This window comes from Rhinopithecus bieti, unplaced genomic scaffold, assembly GCF_001698545.2.
Source record: "Rhinopithecus bieti isolate Rb0 unplaced genomic scaffold, ASM169854v2 scaffold_73682, whole genome shotgun sequence".
NCBI lineage: Eukaryota > Metazoa > Chordata > Mammalia > Primates > Cercopithecidae > Rhinopithecus > Rhinopithecus bieti.
The window spans coordinates 2,730,407-2,739,823 of record NW_016829166.1 but is presented as its reverse complement, the minus strand read 5'-3'; the positions used below and the strand labels follow the sequence as shown (position 1 = coordinate 2,739,823).

The window sequence follows — 9,417 nt, the reverse complement described above, 5'->3', positions numbered from 1 at the left end:
GATGGTGTGTAGTGTTCACCTCTACAGAGGCAATGGTTGGGGGTGAATCTTAAATTGAACCAGATGGAATCTCCAGCTAGCTGACAGAAGAGACTGCTATAGATTAAACTGACATAGTGAGAACTGTGCTTGTTTGGCTGGGTGGCGGTGGCGCAGGCCTGTAATCCGAGCACTTTGGGAGGCCCGAGACGGGCGGATCACGAGGTCGGGGAGATCGAGACCCATCCTGGCTAATACAGTGAAACCCTGTCTCTACTTTTAAAATACAAAAAACTAGCCAGGCGAGGAGGCGGTGCGCCTGTAGTCCCCAGTACTCGGGAGGCTGAGGCAGGGAATGGCGTAACCCGGGAAGGCGGCAGCTTGCAGTGAGCTGAGATCCGGCCACTAGCACTCCAGCCTGGGTTGGCAGAGCAAGAACTCCGTCTCCAAAAAAAAAAAAAAAAACAAAAAGAAACTGTGCTTTTTATGGTATCTGATTGGAATTTTTATGGGCTTGACCTTGTCGCAGGGGCAGAATCTGTCATCCATGGAAAGTCATAAAGCTGAGTCACCTTGGCACACTGTTCAAAACTCATTAACCAATCCTCTGCTAGACACAGAAATCTATTGATCCATTTTTAAAATTGGTACATAAAACATTTATAAGTGTAAATATGTAATAAATTTTAATAGCTATTTGAAAGAGATAATACATATTTGAAAACAAAAATAACGAGTCCTTGCCCCTACCACCCAATTACATCCGAGAACACTCACACCAAAAGCTTTTCAAATGACAGGGGCAAACTTGGAAATTTACCACAGAATAGTACTGTGCTTTTAAAATAAATTAGCATCTTCTAATACAAATTACACAAAATTTACAAAACAAGTTTTTTTACCACCACAATCTGAAGGCTTTTTAGAAACTGTAGGCATAACTCACTCAAGACTTCTATTGCTTTCGGCAAATCTTATTATTAATAAACATTTGCTGAATTGACTTTGGATATTTGATGTGATATTACACAATGAGGAAATAATCACAAAATACTCCCAAGAGGAATGCCATTATTTTGATGTACAGAGTCATCAAGGGGTTTACAAATGAACAAAACCAAATTCACATACGCTGGGAAATCTCAGCACTGCCAATCAACAAATGAAAAAAAGGGAGGTGGGAGGGCGGGGGCTTCCCCACAGTCACCAGAGAAAGTCCCTGCGCTCCAGCATCCAGCACCCTGAGCATCATCTGGGAGGGAGGCCCAGCCAACTCTGGTCCTCAAAGGTCTGGACAGGGAATGAGATTAGCAGCAAAAGTGGGCAGTGCAATTCTAGGGCAACAGTTTTAGGTTTAGGATCTACATGCTAGAATCAAAAGGAAATGTTTTCAGGCTAGGCATGGTGGCTCACATCTGTAATCCCATCACTTTGGGAAGCTGAGGGGAGAGGATCACTTGAGGCAAGTAGTTCAAGACCAGTCTGGGCAACCTAGAAAGACCCTCTAAAAAAATTTTTTTAAATAAAAAATTAGCCAGGCATGGTGGTGTGTACCTGTGATCCCAGCTACTTAGGAGGCCGAGGCAGGAGGGTTGTGTGAGCCCAGGAGTTCCAGACCAGCCGGGGCAACCTAGTGAGATGCCATCTCTGCAAAAATTTTAAAAAATTAGCTAGGCGTGGTGGTGCATGTCTGTTGTCCCACCTACTCAGGAGGATGAGGCAGGAGGATCCCTTGTGCTCAGGAGTTCAAGAGTGCAGTAAGCTATGACCTCACCGTGGCACTCCAACCTGGCAGAGAGCAAGACTCTGCTTAAAGAAAAACATGTTTTCATATTGGCAGAGAAGATGTTACTGATTTTCTACATCAAAATGATAATGAAAGAAAAATTGCCCTCTGCCCAAGCTGATCTCGAACTCCTGGGTTCAAGCGATCCTCCCACCTCAGCCTCCCAAGCAGCTGGGATTATGGGGCATGCACAATGGTGCTCAGCTTACCCATTTTTAAAAGAAGAAATAGGCGCTCAATACCTTAAGAGACTTTGTAGAAATCTTCCTCTTTGTCTGGCATGCCATCCAGACTGAGGAAAAGCTGGAAACTTCAGGGCCACGCGAGCCACAGCCACAGCCACATCACCAAGTGCAGAAGCAGCGTGGAGGCTGTGGTAATGCTGGTGGTGTGCATCACCACAGGATCAGCTTTGACAAATGTCACCCAGGTTATGCGGGAAAGTAGGTGTGAGGCATTACCACTTAAAAGGGAAACAGAGCTTCAGCCCAACCGTCAACTTTGACAAGCTGTGGACTATGGCCAGTGAGCAGACACAGGTGAATGCTGCTAAAAACAAGACGAAGGGCTGGGTGCAGGGGCTCACGCCTATAATCCCTACACTTTGGGAGGCCAAGGAAGGCGGATCACTTGAGGTCAGGAGTTCGAGACAGCCTGGCCAACATGGTGAAACCCCGTCTCTACTAAAAACACAAAAATTAGGCAGGCGTGGTGGCAGGCGCCTATAATCCCAGCTGCTTGAGAGGCTGAGACAGGAGAATCACTTGAACCTGGAAGGCAGAGGTTGCAGTGAGCCTAGATTGTGCCACTGCACGCCAGCCTGGATGACAGAGAGAGACTCCATCTCAAAAAAAAAAAAAAAAAAAACACCACCACCACCAAGAGGCTCCTCCCATCACTGCTATGGTACAACTAAGCTACGACAAAGTTCTGGGAAAGGCAAAGCTCCCAAAGCAGGCTGTCATCGTGAAGGCCCAATTCTGATGAGCTGAGGAGAAGATTAAGAATGCTGGGGGGCCTGTGTCCTGGTGGCTTGAAGCCACATGGAAGGAGGTTCATTAAATGCTAAATACTTTTTAAAAACAAAACAAAACAAAAAGAAATGGATATGGAGAGAATAAAGCCACACACAACTTGTCTCTCCTCTGGCACACAGTGCTGAGGTGCCAGAGACTCGAGTCCTTCCCCGCCCCACTGCTTCCCCACAGGGGTGGCTCCTCGGGCCCCGCTTTGTCCATCATACCTGGGGTCTTTTCTGCACCCTGCCTGCCTCTCCTTTCTGCTGTTCCTCACCTTCACTGACAATTCACCCCTCCACGCCTGCAGACAGCCTCCCCAGGCTGCCACGTGCACGTCTTCAAGCCGTTTGCCACATTTCCCACCTGTCCCCAGCCGCACCCACCTTGTGAAGGTCTGAGCCCCGTGGAGCCAGCGTTAGAAACAGACCTTAGGTCCAACTCCTCATCTGGCTCTCCGATTTCAAACACTTAGACTTAAACTTACATAAAAGGCCAGACTATTTTGAACTATTCTTTTCAACAAATTTGAACAAACGTATGAGGTTGAAGCCTACCCCAAAAGAAAGAATGCTTCAAAGCACCTTCAACATTTCATTTCAATGTTCATTAGCCTAGGTCTTCTAAGAGGTTTACATGGGAAAGACAAAGCAATGACTTTTCTAGCTAAACATGAAAAGACTGCTTGAAATTACAAAGACATGCAGTCAACTCAGGTGCCCATCAACAGTGGACTGGATAAAGAAAATGTGATGCATTTACACCATGGAATACTATGCAGCCATAAAAAAGATAATGTCCTTTGCAACATGGATGGAGCCGGAGGCCGTTATTGTAAGTGAATTAATGCAGGAACAGAAAACTAAATACCACATGCTCTTACTTATAAGTGGGAGCAAAACCTTGGGTACATTTGGACACAAAGATGGGAACAATAAACACTGGAGATTCTAAAATGGGGGAGGGAGGGAGGAGAGCAAGGGTTGAAAAACTACCTATCAGGGGAGGAGAGCAAGGGTTGAAAAACTACCTATCAGGTACTATGAGGTACTATGTTCACTACTTGGGCAACAGTAGCATTAGAAGCCCAAACCTCATCACTATACAATATGTCCATGTAATAAACCTGCACATGTATCTCCTGAATCTAAAAAAAAAAAAAAAAAAAAAAAAAAAAAAAAAAAAAAAGCCTGCCACGGATGCTTCCTATTGGGTGGCTCCCAGCAGGTGCTTGGCAGACATCACTCAGCCCAGGACCACGCCTGCCATCTCCCTCCACCACTGATCAAAATGTTCCCGTGTAAAATGCTATGCTGGGCTTTAGAAAATGCCTTCGTGTCCATGCCCCCATGAAGTGGCCACTCAGCTCTGTTGAAACACCTCCTATGACAAAGAATTCAAAAGTCCCATACTCGAAGCTCCTCAGCCATTTTTCAAATATCGTCAAAGCAGTCGCATGACATCCAGCACCACACCAGAGCCCCCAGCACTGGGAACCACCCTCCAGGTAAAACAGTGCCTCAGGGATAAGGACTTCCCCCTTCCTTGTTCAGGACACTCACACTCCAGTAAACAAAACCGGAGAGTGGGCCAGCCTTGGTCACAATCATCCTCTCGGCTCACCCTTAGCTCACTCACAACTTAAACTCGTGAGTTTTAGCCCATGTTCTCCTAGTTAGATATGTAATGCATCCTGTCCCTGTTCAGGAAAGGCAGCGGGCGTGATAGCTTCACAGCACAATCGCTGGAGTCCACGGGCCAGGAGGTAAGAACAGGTCCTGCCATTTACTGGCTGCGGGGCCCTGAGCAAGTATTTAACTTCTCCAGGCTTCCATATCAATTGCACAATAGTGACAGGAAGGGCAACACCTCACAAGGCTGTGACAGTGCAGGGAAGGAGTTCGTCCAGTGTCAGTATTTAGAGTGCGATAGATACTAGCTCTTATGTACCTGAGGACCTGAGTGCATGACCTTAGTTTAGCCTGCCTGCCTGCCTTCCTTTCTTCCTTCCTTCCTTCCTTCCTCCCTCCCCCCCACACCCTGCCGCCCAGCTTTCATCTCACATAACTGGGCACAGGTTCCCGACTGTGGGGCACGCCTCTCCCATATAACAGAACACATTTTCTCCCCTCTTTGCATTTGTATTAATAGATACTCCCCTCTTTTCAGTTAGGAGGAATTTGACCCATGCCAGCAAAATTCACCTATTTTTACCAGCCAAGCCCTCCCTCCCCAGTAACTATGCCTCCTCTTTTTTTCTAGTCTCTTCTTTCTAATAGCTACTGCCTCAAATTTCAAGGATCACTAGAAAACAATGATACAAGGTCTCCGAGGGAGTCTATGAGGGAAGGATGGGCAAGGGTTTGCAGACAACGGAGAGGCTGGCTGCAGAAGGGCTGCAGATGGTGTCTGAGCCCAAGAACCTCATCAACAGAGCAGGGAACCAAGGCCGTGGTCCCAGCAGTCTTGTCCACACCCACCTGTGGACCGAATCCTGGAGGGAACCAGGGCCCAGGAAAATGGAATGAAGCTTGGAGTTTGGGCTGGGTCTCCAGGCAGAGAATAGGAATGAGAATTCTAGGCCGAGCTATTAAGCAGAATGAAGGAGAACCTGGGCTTCTAGAATGCCTGTGGATACTGAATGCCTGTGGATACTAATAATGATTCAATGATTGTGATAGAGTCAAGACATTAGTGTCCTATCAAAGCCTTCCTAATGTGCATCCATGGAGGATAGGCAAGGGTTTGTCCCTCAGAGCATACACCATATATGCCACATCTGCACACATCAGATGGTTCTAACCTGGTGGGAGGAGTGCCGCCCTCACAGCTCACTGCTTGGGAAGAGGAAGGATCCAGGATCTAGGATCATTTCCAATATATTGCATGTTAAACTCAATTTATTCCTAACTTGTAGAGTCACAATTCCCACTGACTTAGCAATTTCTGGATTAGCTCCAAAGGAAGTGATCCCACTCACAACAAAGTGGAAAAAATAAAGATTTACAGCATGGACAACGCCCAAGTGCTGTGTGCAATGGAAACTGTCTAACCCACCATTCCATTTGCTTGTTTTCTACCGCTGATCCAAACACATCAGAATCCAGAGCCAGGTGCCACCCGGTGAAAGCTCAGCTCATCACCACTGCTTCCCTTAACCGACCCTCAAGTTTCAGTCCTGCAGCAGCCACCAAGTGAATTCAATACAGGTCATGCTCCAGGTTATTATGCTCAGCAAGAGGAACATTAGCACAGACGACGAAAACTCGCAGTAACTCAGCACCCAGCAAAACTCTCGTGGGTTTACAGTGGCTCAAACAATACTGTTGCATGAGGAAAGCAATGCATTCATTCAGACTCCAGCCCATGGTGTTGAAGGCACCCTGCAAAGTTCAGCGCCAACCAGCTGATTCCTTCAGGGAATTTTTAAATTTGCCTGAGATGTTGTCACTTTATCATGACAGTGAAGGGGAGAAGGGAAAAGAAAGTCCTTGCAGTAGCACCAAGCACTAGGGAGAGGTGAGAGACATGGCTGTGGTGGAGGGCATGGGCTCTGGTGTCAGACAAGCCTGGGGACAAGTTCCAGCACCCACCTTCTCACTGCATGCCCGCACCTAACCCGCTAACAGGGCCGTTGTGAGGACCAGAGATTGTGAACAGAGCACTGAGCATGAACTAATGTCACCACTGGGTCTAATGTATTCCGGGGGAGGATTCTGCCCTCTGCTCACCTGGCTGCAGCCCTGTCCTGCTGCAGTGGGTACAGGACTTGGGCCTCTGCCACTGGGGAGGTTTCTCTGGACACAGAGCAGACCTAGGGCTCTGATGAAACCCCTGCCCCAGGGGCCCAGCCTCAGCCAGTGACAGGCCCTCTCCTTGTTGCCTACATGCGTGTGGCTCCACGTCCCCCTGGACGCAGATGGTCTGGTGCCTGCACAGGCAGGGCAGAGACCATGCTGGATGAACCCAAGAGCTCTGAGGGCATTACAAGTGACCGGTGCTCCTGGGGAGAGGAATGACAGAGCTGAGGGAGATGGAGGCAGGGCATTGTTTCTCGCTGTTCATCCTTTGTGTCTTCTGCATTTTGTCCTCTGCACACATAAATATATAAAAGGGAAAGTGAATGAAAAATGCAAACCTACCTTTGCAAATGGGTGCAAATTAAAACTTGTCTGAGTTCAATTCCCATCTGTTTGGGGGAGGAGCTTATTATCATAGATGAAAAAGCAAATTCAGGCCAGGCATGGTGGCTCACGCCTGTAATCCCAGCACTTCGGGAGCTGAGGCAGGCAGATTACTTGAGGCCAGGAGTTTGACACCAGCCTGGACAACATGGCAAAACCCCATCTCTACTAAAAATACAAAAATCAGCCGGGGTGGTGGCCCACGCCTGTAATCCCAGCTACTCAGGAGGCTGAGGAAGGAGAATCACTTGAACCTGGAAGGCAGAGGTTGCCGTGAGCTGAGAGCACACCACTGCACTCCAGGCAGGGTGACAGAGTGAGACTCTGCCTCAAAAAAAAGTCTGCCTCAAACTTTGTAAAATACTAAGACACTAAATGCATATTTTAAATTTGTCCATTAAGTTTTGGGCTGGGTGAGAAATTAGTAAAAAAATATTTCCAAATAACATGCAGAAGTTGTTTTTAAACTTAAAATCTCGTCTTTTAGCTACACCCACAGCGATGCTGTAGAGAGGAGCTGGATTTGGTGTATCTGAATGGCTCAGATTATGTTCCTTCCAAAAGAGATATTTTACGTACGATCATTTTTTATATGAAGCATATGAAAAATCACCCAGAATCTACCACATATCTACCACACAAACAAATGTCCATCTTGAGATCTGTCATTCAACACCATGTTATTCCTTTTATGCAACAGAATGCAGTGTGTGAGAAGTACGTCAAGAGAAGAGTTAAAAAACAACCGGGGTAAATTCATAATTCAGGCGCAACTGGCTCTGATTTTTCTCAAATTCAGAAATTAATTAAATTTTAATAGAACATAGAGTCCAAAACAGACACACATACACATGGAAATTTCATTTATGACAAAGATAACATGTCAGACCAGTACATAATCATCATGAATGAATGAATACACGGTATTAAAACAACCAGCTAGGCATTTACAGTAGGAGGAGGGGAGACTAAATCCCTAGATGGTTCTTTATCCCAAAATCCAAGTGCTCAAATAATTTATAATGTAAAAAAGAAAATATGAAAGTACTAGGACAAAATATAGCTAAATACTTTTTTTTTTTTTTTTTTTTTTGAGACGGAGTCTCACTCTGTCGCCCAGGCTGGAGTGCACTGGCGCGATCTCGGCTCACTGCAAGCTCCACTTCCCTGGTTCACGCCATTCTCCTGCCTCAGCCTCCCGAGTAGCTGGGACTACAGGCGTCTGCCACCACGCCCGGCTAATTTTTTGTATTTTTAGTAGAGACGGGGTTTCACCATGTTAGCCAGGATGGTCTCAATCTCCCGATCTTGTGATCCGCCCACCTCAGCCTCCCAAAGTGCTGGGATTACAGACATGAGCCATCGTGCCCAGCTGCTAAATACTTTTATAATATTAGAGTGGAGAAGGATTTTTCTAAGCAAGACATAACACATCAAAATCACAAAAGACTGATATAGTTAACTAAATGAAGATTTCTAAGTATCAGTATGTTTTTCTAAAAGACAGTAAACAAAGTGAAACACAAAACAACAAACTGAGGAGAAACATATGCAACACAAATAACAAAGAGTTTAGCTTCTCAATATACAAAGATTTCTCCACAAATCAGTAACAAAAACAACCCAACTGAAAATGGGTAAACGATGTGAAGAGGCAGGTAACAGAAAAATATAGTCAGTCAACAAACAAATTTTAAAATATCCATTGTCATGATAAAGAAATGCAAATTAGAACAGATTACCATTTTTAATCTATAATATTAGCAAAAACAAAAAATTTGATTATATTCATGGCCAGGCGGGGCGGCTCACGCCTGTAATCCCAGCACTTAGGGAGGCCAAGGCGGGTGGATCACATAAGGCCAGGAGTTTGAGACCAGCCTGGACAACAAGGTGAAACCCCATCTCTACTGAAAATGCAAAAATTAGCCAGGTGTGGTGGCAAACGCCTGTAATCCCAGCTACTCGGTAGGCTGGGGCATGAGAATCACTAGAACCTGGGAGGTGGAGGTTGTAGCGAGCTGAGATTGCACCACCACACTCCAGCCTGGGTGATGGAATGAGCCCCTGTCTCAAAACAAACAAACAAACAAACAGAAAACTAGGTTATATTCTGTGTTGTAAGGGTGTAGAAAATCATGTCATCAACCATTTAAAGGGAGTGTAAATTGGTGCAATATTTGAGGTTAATTTTGCAATATCTTTTTAGATATCAATCTCCTGTTCTCTGACCCAATGTTCTATTTCTAGAAAATCCCACAAATACATTTCATTCATGTACATTAAGATTCAAGTACGGCCGGGCGCGGTGGTTCAAGCCTGTAATCCCAGCACTTTGGGAGGCCGAGACGGGCAGATCACGAGGTCAGGAGATCAAGACCATCCTGGCTAACACGGTGAAACCCCGTCTCTACTAAAATACAAAAAACTAGCTGGGCGAGGTGGCGGGCGC

General features: G+C 46.0%; 1 pseudogene; it reads left to right on the top strand.

Annotated features, from left to right (window-relative positions):
• Window positions 1-1,878: 1,878 nt before the first annotated feature.
• Window positions 1,879-3,256, top strand: LOC108523911 (60S ribosomal protein L27a-like; annotated as a pseudogene).
• The last annotated feature ends 6,161 nt before the right edge of the window (window positions 3,257-9,417 follow it).